The sequence below is a fragment of the Macaca fascicularis genome, chromosome 1, assembly GCF_037993035.2.
Source record: "Macaca fascicularis isolate 582-1 chromosome 1, T2T-MFA8v1.1".
Classification (NCBI taxonomy): Eukaryota; Metazoa; Chordata; class Mammalia; order Primates; family Cercopithecidae; genus Macaca; species Macaca fascicularis.
The window spans coordinates 145,563,154-145,583,705 of NC_088375.1; the positions used below are offsets into that span (position 1 = coordinate 145,563,154).

At 37.3% G+C, this 20,552-nt stretch overlaps 1 protein-coding gene across 20 annotated transcripts in view; it reads right to left on the reverse strand.

Annotated features, from left to right (window-relative positions):
• The window catches only part of LOC141407713 (uncharacterized), a 198,551-nt gene that overhangs the window by 66,451 nt on the left and 111,548 nt on the right, over positions 1-20,552 (reverse strand). The window lies entirely within an intron of this gene.

Genomic DNA, 20,552 nt, shown 5'->3' on the forward strand with positions numbered 1-20,552 from the left:
ATCTGGGACACTTAACTAGGCTTTAAAGTACAGAGAGTGCACAGTTGTCATTTGGGTGGAGACTGCATGATCTGTGGGCACTGGCAGAGAAAGTGGTTGCCTCTGTGCAGAATTCATATATGAGTAGAGGCTCCACCTTCTCTGTCCATATAAACCCTGTAGGTAATTACTGCCCCATTCCCAAGCCACCTAGATCTCTCTTCTCCAGTTTCCCTTTCTTAGTCTTTTCCCTTTCCTGAAGTTAGAAAATAACTTCCACACACAGAAGGAAAGCTTTAACTCAAACTCAAATTACTTTCCATTCTTCTGAGGACCAGGACTATAATCCTATAAAGCCTAAAATTTGACTTCATTTTTCTCTCTGCCCCTCTGCTATGACATTATATCCTCAAAACTACTCAGGGTAAATGCCTTGCTAGGGAAAAATAAATGACAGATCGAAAAATCAAGAATAATTCATTAATACAAAATATTATCCTACTACAATTGTTTCAGGATGTGTATTATTCAGAGTTCTTCATAGCAAATAACAATCTGTTCAGCAATTTAAGTAAAAAGTAATTTAATTTTTAAGATCATTAGGTTGCACACAGATACTCCAGAATTGTGAGGGAGCCATACTCTACAGCTATTCCACCAAGGATAATAATACCATTGTAAAGGCATCTCACAGGAAAACAACACAGCTACCATGACCCAGCACCATGATCTCCGGATGAAATGCTGGAACCTTCTGCAGTGTCAGCTGTGAGTAAATGGATGCCGCCATCTTCACATTTTCAGTAAACAAACACTCCCCTACCCCATGAAAAGTTGCATCTTTGAGTTGCTCACATCTCCAGCTAAGCCTCACAAAAGTCAACCTGCAGGGAAGAATCGAAATCATATGCCTACCCATGGGAAAGTCTGAGAATTAGAGTATTTTTGTCTTCTACTTTTAGAGGAAGAAATTAATAATGTAGGAAATTTTCCTCTATGTTTAAGTCGACCAGTTTTTCCACGTAGATGTATGGAGATAAATCTTACAGTAGGAATAACATAAGACTAGCATTAGTATTTTTTGCATACATCAGATACACACTCTTCTCATCTTTTTCTCTGTCATTATTTTTCAATGTTCTTTTAATTTTTCCGCTGTCATTTCATGTCATGCACTTTGTTAATATTCTTTAAGATATTCTTAGTTTTCTTTTTTTTTTTTTTTTTTTGAGACGGAGTCTCGCTCTGTCGCCCAGGCTGGAGTGCAGTGGCCGGATCTCAGCTCACTGCAAGCTCCGCCTCCTGGGTTTACGCCATTCTCCTGCCTCAGCCTCCCGAGTAGCTGGGACTACAGGCACCCGCCACCTCGCCTGGCTAGTTTTTTGTATTTTTTAGTAGAGACGGGGTTTCACCATGTTAGCCAGGATGGTCTTGATCTCCTGACCTCGTGATCCGCCCGTCTCGGCCTCCCAAAGTGCTGGGATTACAGGCTTGAGCCACCGCGCCCGGCCCCAAGATATTCTTAGTTTTCAACAATGATACTTAAGAAAGCCTTAATAGGACTATAGAATAGGTACTGCCTATTCCCCAACCATGGGAACACAATATAACATATTAGTTCATTTGTATTTAAGATTTATCTTGTTTATGCCCCAATTTAGTTATTGTTTTTACATTTTAAACAATTAATATTTTATATCTAGTTCTGTGCAAGCAAAAAGCAACTTTATTCTTTCTTATAATTCCTCTTTTATGTAATCATAACTTTTTTTCCTGTTTGTTCATTAGTCACTCTCAGATAAATGAATAGTCTCTTTTTCTAAATAAAAATAAATACCATTTGACCTAAATTTTTAAATCTCTCTCTGAGAGATTTGATTTAAAGTTTCTCCCCTTGTATCTTGCTCCCCCTCAGATCCCACTCAGTCACACAGCCAAGGCCTGATTCAGCCTTACAGGCACAGAGTGAAAAAGGAGTATGGCTTTTTATTTTCATTTCCAACTCTACCTCCCACTGCGTACACTAGCTCATGTTTATGATACCTTCAAGTTGTAACACTAGAGTGCAGGGAATTAAGGAAAAGAAACCTCACATGATACATAACTGATCTGATGTCGGCACCTTCTGGTGGTGGCTTAAGTCCTTAAGGATGATTTGGGTTCTTTGCTGATCCCCCCCTGCCAGGACCTCCCAATAGCAAGTCTCTATTGTAGTCCACTTCTGATTCCTTTCCTCAAATTCTCTCTTCTAGAGATCCACTCATTCAATATATTGTTGATGCTGAGATCAGTGCACCTTGACATGTTGACATCTTGGGCAGGAATATGACCCAAGTCCAGAACACCCCAGTGATTCTACCCCGGAGAAAAACTCATGCGCACCAGTTTAGCCATACACTGTAGGAACAGGATGCCCCCAACTCTCTTTTCTTTCCTACTTTGCCACAAACCATTCCACCCCAGACTATCACTTTTAGATGGTTTTAGGCATGAATTGGGCACCAGTACTAGTGTCTCCAAACCCCAAAGAGCACATATCAGCTTTTCAAGAGGATCTTTAAGCACCCAATGCTACTTAGTTTGTAAAGATAGTAAGAAAGCTGCACCTCTCATTGCCCTATGGGGAAAATGAGCAGTGATAAAGAGAGGGTGGATATCAGTGCACACCAATAACTCTCTCAAAAGAATTCTCTGCTGCTAAGCTATTGTGATCAGTCTCTTTAGCTCATCTTACATGCCCCAGATGTAACTTGGTGTAAGACTTACACAATCTCTCAGTACTATTCTTTTAGAAAATGAATAATAAAACTTTCAGAGTTGAGGGGAAAGGTAGAGATAGACAGTTCCAGATAATTCTAGTCCACTTTCTTTTCTAGTCTACTTTGAAGAACAAGGAGCAATTATTAAACATAATTTAACCTTCTTTTTTTAACAAAGTGAGTTATCATTTGAACCAAGTATCAGAACCTTGTGGCATTATGAGCTGTCATAAAATGTGGTTAAAAGTCTTAGTAGTATATTTGCTGTAAAATGAGGATGATAATACTTACATCAACAAGCTTGTACTAAGGAATACATTAAATTTCATAAATAATACCTACAAAGAATTTAACACAATGTCTGCCACATAATCAGCACTAACTATAATATACTTTTTTTTTTTTTTTGAGACAAAGTCTCACTCTGTCACCTAGGCTGGAGTGTAGTGGCACAATCTCAGTTCACTGCAACTTCTGCCTCCCAGGTTGAAGTGATTCTCCTGCCTCTGCCTCCCAAGTGGCTGGGATTACAGGCACACACCACCATGCCCAGATAATTTTTGTATTTTTAGTAGAGATGGGGTTTCCCCATGTTGGCCAGCCTGTTCTGGAACTCCTGACCTCAAGTGATCTGCCTGCCACAGCCTCCCAAAGCACTGGGATTACAGGCATGAGCCACCGCACCCAGCCTGAATGCAATATACTTTTTATTATAACACTAACCCGGACTTCAATGCTGCAATGAAACTTATGTGTTATAAGGTGAAAGTGTGACTTAAAAATTACTACATGAAAATATATTTCATCTCAGTAATCTTTATAAACTTATGAAAACAGCATGCCATTTTCCACCTCTCAATTTAGTTAATATTAAAAAGCCTTATTCCACCTGTTTTGGGAGGTGGTGAAGGGATGGAAGCAAATTTGTTAATATATCTCAAAAGCCTTTAATAAGAACATCATCTCTGACCTTCATGCTCCACTCCCAGTTTCATTCTTTCAATCAAAATACATATGGAAGGCTACATCCTTATATCTGGCTTTGGCGTAGATACTCACCAGTATATAAGACACGTCCTTTCCTTCACTTGCTGCATCTCTAAGTGACTAACCTGTTCCAATATGAGTGTGCCAAATATTTGAGGAAGTTAGACTTAAAAACAATATGATTCCTCCTCATCCTTGGCTTTTCAAAATGTCACTCAAACCTGAAGTAAGTGAGATTATATTTCACATGATATGATGGGCTTTTAAAAACAACAACAACAACAAAAGGTATCTAAGATTTCTTCCAAAAATAAAATTTGAAGATGCTAACGCAACCACTAGCACAACGCCCAGAAAATTCTTTATAGTTTTAATTCACTGCTTTGCATTCAGTACTTTCAGGTTCAGTTTGTCTAGTCTATTACAGAGGTTGATTGTTATCTTTCCTTCTAATTATCTGTTCTCTGAAGGTAACTTGGAAAGCTCCAGGACACTGTAGGGGTGAAATAAAAACACAAAGATTCAGCCAGATATAAGGTCAAGATCTTTATCTGGGATAGTATCAAATATAATAGAGAAGGCAAAATTGCATCTTGAGCAGACACAACTTGATTATGAATAGAAGTGTTCTCTGCAACCTTAAAAAATAGTCCTTTTCGAGCACATTTAATATTGCAGATCCATTTGCAAAGTAAATATCTTCCTATTAAATGTGCAGGGGTGATATCGCAAGATAGGAAGGAATGTTTTTGCAGTCAAACCCCAATAGTTACAGTTAAGGGCTGAGATACAGAGAAAATCTGTGGAGTATTTGAAATACCACCTGTGTAATAGGCTTACTCCAAAGAAAAGGTTGAGCAAAGATGGCAGGGTTTCATGTAGAAAGAGTAGCAACCTTATTTACCAGGAATTGATGAAGTTGACCGTCTATATTAGTATTGTATTTACTGTGAGTGTTTAGCATAAGGCAGAATATTGGATGGTTTTTCTTTTTTCTTTTTTTTTTTTTTGAGACGGAGTCTCGCTCTGTTGCCCAGGCTGGAGTGCAGTGGCGCGGTCTCGGCTCACTGCAAGCTCCGCCTCCCGGGTTCACGCCATTCTCCTGCCTTAGCCTCCCGAGTAGCTGGGACTACAGGCGCCAGGCACCTCGCCTGGTTAGTTTTTTGTAGTTTTAGTAGAGACGGGGTTTCACTGTGTTCGCCAGGATGGTCTCGATCTCCTGACCTCGTGGTCCACCCGTCTCAGCCTCCCAAAGTGCTGGGATTACAGGCTTGAGCCACCGCGCCCGGCCTGGATGGTTTTTCTTTGTCTGGTTTTTGTGAGAACATTGATTGAACGGAATTAGGAATTTTTCTGTTTTTGTTTTCCTCTTGTAAGATGGGACAATCTTCTTTCCTGTGTCCTATTAACAATATCCAAACGTGTCCTTGTCAACAAGTCACTTGTTATAAAATGGGTAACCTAGCTGTTGGATTAGTAGTGCTACAAGTTTATTTTGGAATCTGCTTCATTGTTGTTCTAAAGTCCTTTCAAAATGCTGTGCCAAGTATTGTACTGCAGATAAAGGGGCTATTTCCATTCTAATTAGTTTTCAAATTTGGTCTTCAATTTCAGGCTTAACTCCATTGGCGAAATGAGATGAAAGAGTAGCTATTACATTAACATTTTCCTTAGCTTACAAATGTTGGAGGGTATTTTCTAGTCTATTCCGAAAATCTCCTATAGTTTCATCAGTTTGCATGACTGAATTATGGTCCAATTAATTTTTGCTGGAAATGTTTCAGGTCTGGCTTTTAGGAGACTTCAACCTACTCTTAGAGCCTTAAAAAAAAATTTTTTTTTTGACCCTCAGATTTATTGTGGAAAGAAGGATTCTGTAGCTCCCTTTCCAGGAAAGTATAACCAGCTTTTGTCATCCAGGATTTAGCATTTCAGATTTCAACCAACATCACTACAAGTTGATACAGGTCACACATAGGTCAGTGTGTTAGACTGCTAGTGAGACAGTCAGGTGGGAGGGGGTCTTGGAGAAACTCCAATCAGCCTGCCCACTGAGGTGGTGCTTCGGGAAATTCAGGACGTTTGCCGCAGAGAAGAGCCCTAGCCTGGCCCCTCCTCTTCCTGGGCGGAACCTGAGATTCAAAGTGCCTGGTGGGAAGCCCTCTAGCAGAGGGACTCTGGCCTTGCGAAAATCCCCGTTTCCCCTCTTTTTTTCCTTTTCACCCAATAAAACCCTGCTTCATTCACCCTTTAAACCGCCTGGAAGCCTAAATTTTCATGTCCATGGGATGGACAAGAACCCCGTCTTTAGCTGAACTAAGGAAAAGTCCTGCCACACTAGGGCTGTCAGAAAAAAATGCCATATACTGGGTGGCTTAAACAACAGAAATTTATTTTCTCACAGTTTTAGAGGGTGGGAAGTGTTCTCTCCTTGGGTTGCAGATGGCTGCCTACTTACTGTGTCCTCACCTGGCCTTTCCTCTTTGCTTTATCACAGACAAGAAGAGAAAAATCTCTTCTTCTTCTAATAAGGTTATTAATTCCATCAGGAGATCCTTACCTTCATAAGCTAATTTAACCCTAATTACATCCCAAAGAGCCCATCTCCAAATACTGTCACACTGGAAGTTAGGGCTTCAACAGTCGAGTTTGGGGGAACATAAACATTCCATCTATAGCAATCAGGTAACCGTGGGTCATGTTCACCCAAAAGAATTCTAAATTCTTCTATGAATATTTGCCAATCTTATTTGAGTTTAGGGAAATCTTTTATTAGAGTTCTTAATTCAGCTTAATTCAGTACAAGATTTAAACTTTATAGGTCCCTTTATACCTGGATCATGAGAAGAAAGAATCTGTAGAAGTATCCACCAAAATAAGGCTGTTGAGACAAATAATTTGATAAAAGTTTATTGGAAGACAAATATGAGGATAAATCCTGGAAGACACACCAACACAGTTGGAAGTGTTTCAGAGTCTGTTACAAGTTGGAATGCTTTTATAGGAACATACAGGAAAGTTTAGAAGAAGGGAAGAGAACTCTTCATGTTAATATTTTTTACTCAGGGACAGGATGTTGCCATGAATTACAAGACCTCCCCAACGCAAGTACCTTTGGAAGCCTGTTTACTGTTAAAGTAAACTGTCAAATGTGACCTGTATCAGAGGTCCTTGGCATTTGGGGGTTTCAGGAGAGTTGTTGGGAAAAGCTGGAGGTCTGAGTAAGAGGAGGAAGGAGTATGAAAAGGTGTTGAAGCAGAGAAATCAGAAATATAAGGGGGAATAGAGAAAGCTGCATATAGGGAGGTAGATGTAGGCAAGGAAGAGAAGGATTTACTAATAAAATTAGTCATTTGTTACTACTTAATATTTTTCAAATTGCTCATTGGCTTTGACCAATGAATTTGTTAGTGAAGCAGATTTTTATTCAGAATTGCATTTGGAGACTGCTGCCTTTCAACCAAAAGTGCTAACCATTGGGCTAGAGAAATTTTATCCTCTTTTTGAAGGTGCCTCTAAAATGAAGTTTTATTCGAGACAAATGTTCCTCAGAGTGGCTTCTGAAAGACCGAGTCATCTTTGGTGCTAAAAATTCCCCACCTCTACAAGCCTACATATCACTCATTTTTCTCCTCAGCTTCCTTAAATGAATGACAAGAGCTAAGCCCTTTGGAGAGCTGGCAACAGGGATCCCTTTCCTGTATGTTGCTCACTTGCCTTGCTCAGGCTGCAAGCCTATTAAATGTTGCCTGATAAAAATTTCTGTTTGGTCTGGTGTTAATTTCTATTTACACAAGAGCCAAGAAATCAGGGGCCAAGCTGCTGTAACAAGATGACTTCATGAGATGGGTGACAGTCTGTAAGAAGGTAATACCTGTGAATCTCATGTCTGCTGCCTCCAACCTGAAAGCTGACCCTCTCCAAATATAGACCCAGTAATCTTTGCTCTCCAGCAGGAAGAACACTAGAAAAAAAAAATGTTCTCTGCATGAAACCCAAGCTCGTAGGACAAAAATGTAAATGGAAGGAGATACTTATCTGGTTTTATTGGTAACTGACCCACAGCAAGATTTGTCCTAATGGATGCCAGTTACGTGAGGACTGAAAACTCACCATTCTGTGAGGCCAGAAAAGTTCAATACACTAGAATGGTGGACTATCTGTAAGATAACAGAGAATTGAACTGAACGGTAATGCCATGCCAAAAATTATGCAAATTTAATTCATTTAAAAATACTACATATGCTCATGGAACTCTACATGACAGAATCTGCCTTAGGCTCCCGGTTGAAGGCATTCTGTTATAGAACAACAATATCTAGTTTAAAAAATTCACTGGAAAGGTTCAATCAAATATAAATTTAAAAATTTTAAATACATCTATAAACTGATCATAAAATGTGAATTTGAATAGAAACATAGAAAACCTGCCAATACTAAAAAAAGGGTTTAGAATAAATGGAGCAACACACCACGATCTAAAGTGAAAGCAAAGAAGTAAAAATATTAAATATCTATTGATCAATTTTTATTGGCCTACTGTATCCAATACAATGCCAATGAAAATTTCGTAGGAACTTCACAATATGATCCTAGTTTCCATTCAAAAATGGAAGGATGAGCCAAAATAATGTGCACTGGTCTGTTTTCATGCTGCTTATAAAGACATACCCAAGACTGGGCAAATTTACAAAAGAAAGAGGTTTAATTGGACTTATAATTCCACGTGGCTGGGGAAGCCTCACAGTCATGGCAGAAGGCAAGGAGGAGCAAATCACATCTTACATGGATGGTGTCAGGCAAAGAGAACTTGTGCAGGGCAACTCCCATTTTTAAAACCATCAGATTTCATGAGACCCATTTACTGTCACAAGAACAACATGGGAAAGACCTGCCCCCATAATTCAATCATCTCCCACCAGGTACCTCCCACAATACATGGGAATTATGGGAGCTACAAGATGAGATTTGGGTGGGGACACAGAGCCAAACCATATCACAATGTATTGGAAAAAATTATAGTACCAGATAACACAATAAAATGTAAATTATAATCATTTTAAAGTATAGCACTGAGTATAATAAAAATCAGCAGACAATGGGACTAAATGGATGGTCCAGAAAACATTTCAAGACAAATAAGAACAACTATCTAGCCATTATATATTTTAAAAAATCTATTATACATACCTGACATTAAAATAAGTTCTTTAAATTTTTTAGTCAAAAAAATTTTATCTTATTGTAAATTGACAAAGTATAATTGTACATATTTATAAAGTGCTAAGTAATGTTATGTTCATTAATATGATGTGGAATAATTTAATTAACATTTTTGTGGTGAGAACATTTGAAATTTACTCATCTAGCAAGTTTGAAATATGCAATATACCATTATTGACCATGCAGTGCAACAAATTAAAAACACACACACACACACACACACACACAAAACCTAATTGCTCCTGTCCAAATTAAACTCTTTATCCTTTAACCATCATCTCTCCATTTCTCCCACCATCACATTCTGGTAACCACCATTCTACTCTCTGCTTCTATTAATTCAATTGTTTCAGAGTCCACATACAGGTGGGAATGTGTGGTATTTGTCATTCTTTGCTTGGCTTATTTTGCCAAGTTCCATCCATGTTGTCTCAAATGGCAGAAATGACTTCTTTTTAAGGTTGGATAATATTCCGTTGTGTATATATACCACATTTTCTTTATCCATCCATCTGTTGATAGGCACTTAGGGAGATTCCACAACTTGGCTACTGTGAATAAATGCTGCAATGAACATGGAAGTGCAGACATCTCTTCAATGTACTGATTTCAATTTCTTTAGATATAGACTCAAAAGTGGGATTGCTGCACCATATGCTAATTGTATTTTTTAATTTTTTTTTTTAGAAACATCCACATCATTTTTGTAATGGCTGTACTAATTTGCATTCCCACCAATAGTGTATCAGGGTTCCCTTTACTCCATATCATCACCAACAATTGTTATCTTTCATCTTTTTGATAATAGCCATTCTGACAGGTGTGAGGTGGTATCTTATTGTGGTTTTGATTTGCATTTTTCTGATGATTAGTGATGGTGAGCATTATTTCATGTATCTCTTGGCCATATGTATGTCTTCTTTTGAGAAATGTCTATTTAGTTCCTTGCCCATTTTTAAAATTGGGTTATTTATTTTCTTGCTAGTGAGTTGTTTGATCGTCTTATATGTTTTGGGTACTAAGCTGTTATCAGATACATGCTTTCCAAATATTTCCTCCCAATCCATAGGTTGTTTGTTCACCCTGTTTGTTGTTTCACTTTATGTATAGAAGCTTTTAGTTTGATGTAGTCTTATTTGTCTATTTTTGTTTTTGTTGCCTGAATTTTCTGGGTAAAATAAAAACATCATTGTTCTAATCAATGTCATATCATTTGTCTCACATATTTTCTTCTAGTCATTTTTCAATTTCAGGTTTTATATTTAAGTCTTTACTCCTTTTAAGTTCATTGTTAGATAGTGTGAGATAAGGGTCCAATTTTGTTCCTCTGCATGTGGATATTCAGCTTTCCCAACACTCTTTATTGAAGAAACTTTTCTTTTTCAACTGTGTATTCCCATCACCTTTGTTGAAAATCAATTGACTGTACATGGGTAGGTTCATTTCTGGATCCTCTATTCTGTTCCATTGAGCAAAGTGTCTATTTTTAGCCCAGTACCATACTGTTTTAATAACAATAGCTTTGTAGTATAGTTTGAAATCAGGTCGTATGATGCCTCCAGATTTCTTATAATCATGATTTCCTTGGCTATTTGGGAATTTTTTGTAACTCAGTGTAAATTTTAGGATTTTTTTCTATTTTTGTGAAATAGACATTGGAATTTTGATAAGAATTGCAATGAACCCATACATTGCTTTGGGTAGCAATCTGGACATTTTAAACATACTAATTCTTCCAGTCCATGAATATGGAGTATCTTTCCATTTATTTATGTCTTCAATTTCTTTTATCAACATTTTTTAAGGTTTTAGTGTACAAGTCTTTCACCTCCTTTGTTAAATTTATTTCTAAGTATTTTGTTTTATTTTATTTTATTTTTGTAGCTATCATAAGTGAGATGGTTTTCTTGGTTTCTTTTTCAGATAGTTTGATGATAATATATAGAAATGCTACCTAATTCTTGGATGTCGATTTTGTATTCTGAAACTTTAATGTATTTATTTATTACTTCTGATAGTTTCTTGCTGAAGTTTTTGGGGTTATATATACATAGAATAATTAGCAAACAGCAAAAATCTCACTTTATTCTTTCCTATTTTGATGTTTTTTATTTCTTTCTCTTTCCTAATTGCTCTAGCAAGGTCATCCAATACTGTGTTGAATACAAATGGTGAAAATAAGCATCCTTGTTTTGTGCAAGATCTCAGATAAAAGGCTTTTAATTTTTCATCCTTGAGTATAATGTAAGCTACAGGATTATGGTATACTAATATGTTCTTTATTGTATAGAGTTACATTATTTCTATACCTACTTTATTGAGAATTTCATTATGAAAGGAAGCTGAATTTTATCAAATACTTTTTCTGCATTTAATAAAATGATCATATGGCTTTTGTCTTTCATTGTGTTGATAAGATGTATCACATTTATTGTTTTACATATATGGAACCATCTTTACTTCTCAGGGATAAATCCCACTTGGTCGTGTTGCGTGATACTTTTAATGTGTTGTTGAATTTGGTTTGTTTATATTGTGTTGAGGACTTTTACGTGTGTATTCATCAAGGATATTGGCCTATAATTTTCTTCTCTTGTAATATCCCTGTTCAACTGTGGTATCAGGGTAATGCTGGACTTGTAAAAAGAGTTTAAAAGTATTCCCTTCCCTTCAATATTTTGGAAGAGTTTGAGAAGAATTGGTATTAATTCTTCTTTAAATGTTTGGTAGATTGCAACAGTAAAGACATCACATCCTAGGATTTTCTTTGATGGGAGACTTATTATTGCTGATTGAATATCCTTACATGTTATTGGTCTATTAAGGTTTTCTATTTCTTCATAATTCAATCTTGGTAGGTTGCATGTGTCTAGGAATGTATCCATTTCTCCTAGGTTATCCACTTTTTTGGCATATAGTTGTTCATGGTAGTCTTTTCTGATCACTTGTATTTCTGTACTATGAGTTGTAATGTCTCCTCTTTCATTGTGATTTTGAGTCTTCTCTTCTTTTTAGTATAGATAAATATTTGTTGATTTTCTTTATCTTCTTTAAAAGCCAATTCTTAGTTTTATTGATCTTTTATATTGTTTTTCTAGTTTCTATTTTATTTATTTCTGCCTGGTCTTTATTAATTCCTTCAGCTAACTTTGGGCTTAGTTTATTCTGCTTTTTCTACTTTCTGGTGGAGTAACAATGAGTTGTTTATTATAGATCTTTTTTTTTTTTATATAGTTTCTGTTTCTATAAACTTTTCTGTTAGAACTATTTTTGCTGGATTCTATAAGCTTTAATATGTTGTGTTTCCATATTTATTCATCTCAAGATATTTTTAAATTTTTCTTTTAATTTGATCATTGACCCATTGGTTGTTCAGGAGCATGTTGTTTGATTTCCATATTATTCCTGTTATTGACTCTAGTTTTATACCATTGTTGTCAGAAAAGATACTTGGTATGATTTAAAATTTCTTAAATTTGTAAGACTTGTTTTGCAGCCTAATGTGTGATCTATTTTAGAGATGATCCATGTGTGATTGTGAAGAATATGTGTTATGTTGCTGTTGGGTGGAATGTTCTGTATATGTTTATTAAGTTAACTTGGTCTAAAGTATTATTCAAGTCCCATGTTTCCATATTAATTTTCTGTTTGGATGATTTGTCCATTGTTGAAAGTGGAGCACTAAAGTCCTCTACTGTTATTGTATTGCAATCTTTCTCTACCTTCAGATCATTTAATATTTGCTTTATACATTTAGATGCTTTGATGTTGAGTGAATATATAATCGACCCTTCAACAATACAAGGGCTAGGGACAACTTCTCACCACACAATCAAAAAATCTATGTATAACTTTTGACTTCCCCAAAACTTAACCACTAATATCCTACTATTGACGAGAAGCCTTACCAATAATATAAACAAATGATTTACGCATATTTTATAGATGTATTATATGCTGTATTCTTATAATGAAGTAAGCTAGAGAAAACAAAATGTTATTAAGAAAATCATAAGAAGGGTGGACATAGTGGCTTATGCCTATTATTCTAATACTTTGGGAAGCCAGGATGGGAGGATCTCTTGAAACCAGGAGTTCAACACTAGCCTGGCCAACAAAACAAGACTCCTTCTCTACAAAGAAAAAAAATAACTGGATACAAAGGTGTGTGCCAGTAGTCCTAGCTACTTGGGAGGCTGAGGTAGGAGGATCACTTGAGTCCAGGAGTTCAAGGCTGCAGTGAGCTGATTATGTCACTGTACTCCAGCCTTGGGAATGGTAAGACCCTGTCTCTTAAATCTTTTTAAGAAAATAATAAAGAAGAAAAAATTTATTTACTGTTCATTAAGTAGAAGTGGATAATCATAAAGATCTCCATCATTATTGGAAATACTTTTTCTTTCTTCCTCTCGCTGTCTTTGAGTCTTCATGAATTTATGTGGTAGTATGTATTGAATCATTTCTGTTTTTGTTTTGTGCATCTACTATAGACTTTTGCTTTGTGATTACTATGAATATAAAACATTTAACTTATAACAGTCTATTTCAAGCTGATAACAACTTGGATTTCATGCAACAACTCTAATTTTACTCACCCCACCATACACACATTTTGTTTTGGATGTCAGAATTTCCATCATTTTGTAATATGTATCCCTTGATCATTTATTTTAGCTATAGATGCTATTAATCGTTTTGTTTAAAAATAGCTCACATGCTTCTCCTAAGTAAGAAGGTGGGCATCTTTTCTCTTGCGTGAGACCATGGGGAAGGCTTTTTGGCTGAGTGGAACCACTGTTTGGCCTCCTGAGTTAAGCAAAACTAGCTATTATTCTTCACCAAAATGCACAGAAGAGGGTGTCTCCCTGCCTAGGCAGGTCTTCAGGATCCGCTCTGATAACAGGGTTGAAGAGGAGCCATCTAGGGACTCGAGCCAGTTTGAACTTCCCACTGGGCTTCTGAAAGCAACCAAATCAGGTTTGTGCATGGGCTACACTGGTTCCCGATAACTCCAGTTGGGCATCACAGCTGGCAGAAACACAGAGGTACACCAAAGACTGCAAGCTGGTCGCTGTGAACTTCCCACCGTGCTTCTGAAAGCAAGCAGCTCAGCTTTATGCATGGGCTCTGCCGGTGGCTGATATCTCCAACTGGGCATCACAGCTGGCAGGAACACAGAGGTACCACCAAAGACTGCTACTCCCAGTGTTTTCCATGTGGTTAGACTGGAGTGAGCTTCTTGGAAAAACTCTCGGAATGCTAGGGAAGCTGACTGACCACCTCCAATTTTCTTTTTCCTCTGTAAAAACCATGGACCCAGGCTGGCCGCGGTAGGTCACTCCTGTAATACCAGCACTTTGGGAGGCCGAGGTGGGCAGATTACGAGGTCAGGACATCGAGACCATCCTGGCTAACACGGTGAAACCCCATCTCTACCAAAGATACAAAAAACTAGCCGGGCGACGTGGTGGGCACCTGTGGTCCCAGCTACTCGGGAGGCTGAGGCAGGAGAATGGCGTGAACCCGGGAGGCGGAGCTTGCAGTGAGCTGAGATGGCGCCACTGCACTACAGCCTGGGCGACAGAGGGAGACCCCGTCTCAAAAAAAAAAAGGGGGGACCCAAGGAATTCCCTCTTTGTGGTATTGTACTTACTGACGTGAGGGAATAGGAGGGGCAGCATGGTCAAAGTGAGGCCATTTTTCTTACCCTTCTAATTCAGTTTTACCGACCCTCAGGTGTTTTAGGCTTGTTTCTAAGTACTGTACTGGGACTTTCACAAACATCTTGCAGTCTATGGTTAGTTGCTTCTTGAAATTTCTGAAGGGGAGAGTGAAGCCTGAAATATATTTCATCATCTCCCTGATCTCATTTCTGAAAATAAATTCTTGATGAATAAAAGTTTCCATGGTTACTGGGTATATACCCAAAGGATTATAAATCAATCTAGCATAAAGACACATGCACACATATATTTATTGCAGCACTATTTACAATAGCAAGGACTTGGAACCAACCCAAATGTCCATCAGTGATAGACTGGATAAAGAAAATGTGGCACAGATACACCATGGAATACTTGATAGGTACAGCAAACCACCATGGCACATGTATACCTATGTAACAAAACTGCAGGTTCTGCACATGTATTCCAGAACTTAAAGTAAAAAGAAAGAAAACACACACAAAAAAATAGATTTCTTTAGTTCAAGGGCATTAAGTAGAAATCTGTTTTCAGTTTCATTAGCTCTGGTGGTAGACATCAAGTCTCCATCTTGGAATTAAATGTCTTATGAATGTGTAAAGACAGAAAAAAAAAATTTTGGTGAACATTTTCTTGAATAACTTTGTGTTTCTAATGTGATAATCTGTATGTTATCTTTAAACCACTTAAAGTATCTTTGGGCTGAAAAAGGAAGACAGACAAAGATCTGTTTCAGTTCTGAAATTCTACGATATCACACTTCAAGCTTTTTCCTTAAATAGCCTTAAGAGCCCTTAAGACACTTTTTTTTCCCCTGAAGTCAATGGAGATGTCATATCTTTTATCCATTAAGGATCTTTTTAAATTATCCACTAGTTATCCAATACCAAACTTTATGATAATTGTCAGTAACCAATTCACTATCAATTTTAGATGTATACAGTGTGACAAGACATGAAGTAAAACTCTTCTCCCAGGGCTCATAACCTGCCTTGGAAGGCAAACACTGAAGGCTGCCCTAAATTTCTTTTGTAAATAGTAATAATATTGGAATATTCACACAAAGTCACTACTTTAAAGACAAAAAAAAATTAGGGTGGTCTATAAATTATGTAGGCTTGTTAAAACAAATATTGCTGCCGTAGAAAGAAGGTAGGATCACTAGTGGAAACAAGGGTGAGAAAGAACAGTGGAGAAAGAAGAGAGAAATCTGCATTCAAAAATCAATTCTACAACCTACTAGTTGCTTCACCTCAGGAAGTTACTTACCTTTTAAGCATCATTCTTCTCACATATTTGTTGTGAGAATGATGAAAAAATATATGAAAAACACTTATTATAACTGGGTTCTTTTACCTTAACACTGAAATAACCAGACTCTTAATACAGAATTTTTAAAAAAGAAGTGTCCATGGTATAGAAATGGCTTAGGATTGAACAGAAAGACAAGCAACACCTGTCCTAAAGCAAGATGCTATCAGCTTGAATTCCTTTGAACTCTCCATTCCAGTCACAGCTGGGTTGAGAGGAGATATTGAGAAGATGAGTCAGTGTATCAGATGCATCTGACACAGTTCACCCCTTCAGCACTCTGATCACTGTGCCCGCCCTACATTAAATTCAGTCTACCAAGTCCTGAAGTTCATAACCAGCTACAGTTCTACAAAAAACTTAATACACAGGAGTTGGTGGCACATACCACAATTTGCTCCTGCAACTTCAATCAAAGGCAGAATTGACATTCATCATATCCCTCCCCTACCACTCATTTTATATTTCCTTCCCTTTGTCATCACAAGAAGTAGACATCTCATTTAAACTATTTTAACAACATTAATCTTATTTCTTCTAACTATATTTTTGTACCCATATTTCAAAAAACTAAAAGAGTGGAATTGGAATATTTCTAATACAAAGAAATGATAAATGCTTGAGGTGAAGGATATCCCAATTATCCTGATTTGATCATTGCATATTTTATTTTTGTATCAAAATATCACATGTAACCCATAAATGCATACTATTATGTATCCAGAAAGAATAAAAATTAAGAAAATGCACATTGACCTGTGTGCATAATACACTCTTCTTCATGGCAAACCTAAAAAGAAAATATAACTTGAAAATACTTTAGTATTTAACATTTTGAGTACTATGAGGTCAGCTTATTCCCTTATAAAAGAGGAATAAGCTCCATATAGCACGTTCTGTTTATTTACTGATGTTTTTAAAGAGTGCACACATCTTTAATGCTTGCTTTTCATAACAGCTGTATTGTCATAGCACAGAGTCAGACTAATCCCACGAAGTCTGTTCAGTGGCATGTTATGATCAACTAGAATTTGTTTCACTTTGTTGAATATAGTCAGGAAGATAATTTTAGTTAGGAAAAAAATATTTCAAGATTTTTTTGTAATAACATTAGCTTATAAGAACCAATGATCAGTATTTATCCAAGTCGGTATAAAATCTAATAAGGAAGTAGTTTTTAGAACCTGCTTTATTTATTTAACATTTCACTTTCTATGTGCCTATTTCTATTTCAATTAAGTCTTCATAATTTATTTTGGATACAATTGTCATATTTATTTTCACACATTTTTATTTGTCCAAGTACTCATGAGAGAATGGATCAAATTCAGCAAACAGTTTGATGATTCTCATAAGATTTTTATTATTTAAAGAGTGCCAGTTGAGGCGAGGCGCCAAGATGGCCGAATAGGAACAGTACCGGTCGGCAGCTCCCAGCCAGACCTATGCAGAAGGTAGGTGATTTCTGCATTTCAACTGAGGTACCGAGTTCATCCCATTGGGACTGGTTAGGCAGTGGATCCAACCAACTGAGGGCGAACAGAAGCAGAGTGGGGCGTCGCCACACCTGGGAAGTGCAAGAAGCCAGGGACTTCCCACCCGCAGCCAAGGGAACTATGCAAAGAGCGGGGAACTGATAACCCATGGACACATTTATTAACATTCCTTCCTCCTCTGGATGAGAGGGCCCACGAGTATCTGTAAGCTCAGGCATCCAAACACTGTTATTAACATAAACCTCAACCGGGGGTTCCAACCATGTGACAGCCCTAATCAAATATAGTGTCGATGATCAGTTAAACCAGCTGTTTAATTTGTTACAACAAACTGTAAGAAAAAGAAATTTCCCATTTTGTATTACTCATATTCTAGCACACCCTAATTTACCATGGTCTTTAGCTAAAGCAAATGAACAAGCTGACTTGCTGCTATCACCTGCATTCATGGAAGCACAAGAACTTCATGCCTTGACTCGTGTAAATGCAACAGGATTAAAAAATAAATTTGATATCACACGAAAACAGGCAAAAAGTATTGTACAACATTGCACCCAGTCAGATTCTACACCTGCCCACTCAGGAGGCAGGAGTTACTCCCAGAGGTCTAAGTCCTAATGTGTTATGGCAAACGGATGTCATGCATGTACCTTCATTTGGAAAATTGTCATTTGTCCATGTGACAGTTGATACTTATTCACATTTCACATGGGCAACCTGCTAGAGAGAAGAAAGTACTTTCCGTGTTAAAAGACATTTATTACCTTGTTTTGCTGTCATGGGAGTTCAAAAAAAAAAAAAAATTAAAATGGACAATGGGCCAGAATACTATAGTAAAGCATTTCAAAAATTCTTAAATCAGTGAAAAATTACACATACAACAGGAATTCCCTGTAATTCCCAAAGACAGGCCATAATTGAAGGAACTAATAGAATACTCAAAGCTCAATTGGTTAAACAAAAAAAAGGAAAAGACAGTAAGGAGTATAACACTCTCCAGATGCAACTTAATCTAGTATTCTATACTTTAAACTTTTTAAACATTTATAGAAATTAGACCATCACCCCTGCAGAACAACATCTTACTGGTAAAACGAACAGCCCACAAGAACGAAAACTGATTTGGTGGAAAGATAATACAAATAAAACGTGGGAAATAGGGAAGGTGATAACATGGGGGAGAGGTTTTGCTTTTATTTCCCCAGGAAAAAAAGAGCTTCCAGTTTAGATACCTACAACTTACAGATAAAGTTGTCAACCACCAAGAAAGCAGAGCCACGGACTTGGGCCCAATTAAAGAAGCTGACACAGTTAGCTGAAAAAAGCCTAAAGAACACAAGGGTAATGCAAACTCCAGATAATATGCTGCTTGCAGCCTTGATGATTGTATCAATGGTAGTAAGTCTCCCCCCGCCTGCGGGAGCAACTGCAGCTAATTATACCTGTTAGGCATATGTCCCCTTCCCACCTTTAATTAGGCCTGTCACATGGTTGGAAACCCTGGTTGAGGTTTATGTTAATAGTAGTGTTTGGATGCCTGAGCCTACAGGTACTCGTGGGCCCTCTCACCCAGAGGAGGAAGGAATGTTAATAAATGTGTCCATGGGTTATCAGTTCCTCGCTCTTTGCATAGGGCCAGCTATCAGTTGCCTAAAAGGCTACCGACAACATTGGCTAGCTAAGATTCCAGGTCATAATGAAAGACCAGTATCCTGTCATTTATTTTCTGGATGAAGCCCAGATCATTCACAAAGTTTGGTTCAATTGGAACAGTGTAAGCCCAGAAAACAGAGGTGTCAACAACCTCAATATTGGTCAAAGGATTTAGAAATATTGATTTGGAAGGATTGCATCGCTGATCACGCTGTGGTACTGCAAAATAATTCCTATGGAACTGTTCTTGATTGGGCCCCTAAGGGGACCTTTGCAGTTAATTGTACCAATCAGAATGATAGATGCAAGAGAGGACTAAACCAAGAACTATACTATCAAAGAGATGACACCATTTACACTGAAAAACCTGCTCATTTTCCCGTGATTTGGACCAATTTTGGTATGGCCAGCCCACATCCAAAAATGATAAATCCAATCATAGACCCTAAACATCCCGAATCATGAAAGTTAATGATGGCCCAATCTCATATTCAGGTTTGGAAAAACAATATTATATTAATAGAGAAGGTGGGAGACATCAATTTATGTATCAGTTTTCTTCCAACCAAACAATACCCATTCAGAGTTGTGTCAAGCCTCCTTTTATGTTAATGGTCAGAAATATTAATATTCGACCTAATTATCAAACTATTACTGTCAAAACTGTCGCCTTTTCACCTGTATTGGTTGCACATTTGGTGTAAAAACATCTGTGTTGCTGGTGAGGGCTAGAGAAGGAGTTTGGATACCGGTTTCCCTCAATAGACCTTGGGAAGTCTCTCCTTCCATTCATATCGTCACAGAAATGTTAAGGGAGTGTTTACCAAAACAAAAAGATTTATTTTTATAAATGGTCATTATGGGCCTTATTACAGTCAAAGGTGCTGCTGTGGCTGCTGGAATTGCTTTACACTCCTCTGCTCAAACTGTGGAATATGTACATGATTGGCAAAAAAAACTTCCTCAAAATTGTGGAATTCTCAGGTCAAAATAGTTCAAAAATTGGCAAACCAAATTAATGATCTTAAACTATCATTTGGATGAGAGCTAGGCTCACAAGCTTGGAATATCTTTTTCAGTTACAGTATGTCTGGAATATGACAGATTTTTGTATTACACTCCAAGCCTATAATGAGTCTGAGCATCACTGGGACATGGTTAGATGCCATCTACAAGGAAGAGAAGATAATCTTACTTTAGACATTTCAAAATTAAAAGAACAAATTTGCGAGGCATCAAAAGCCCATTTAAATTTGGTGCCAGGAACTGAGGCAATCGTGAAAAGTGCTGATGGTCTTAAAAATCTTTTTTATTTTATTTTAATTATACTTTAAGTTCTAGGGTACATGTGCACAATGTGCAGGATTGTTACATAGGTATACATGTGCCATGTTGGTGTGCTGCACCCGTTAACTCGTTATTTACATTAGGTATATCTACTA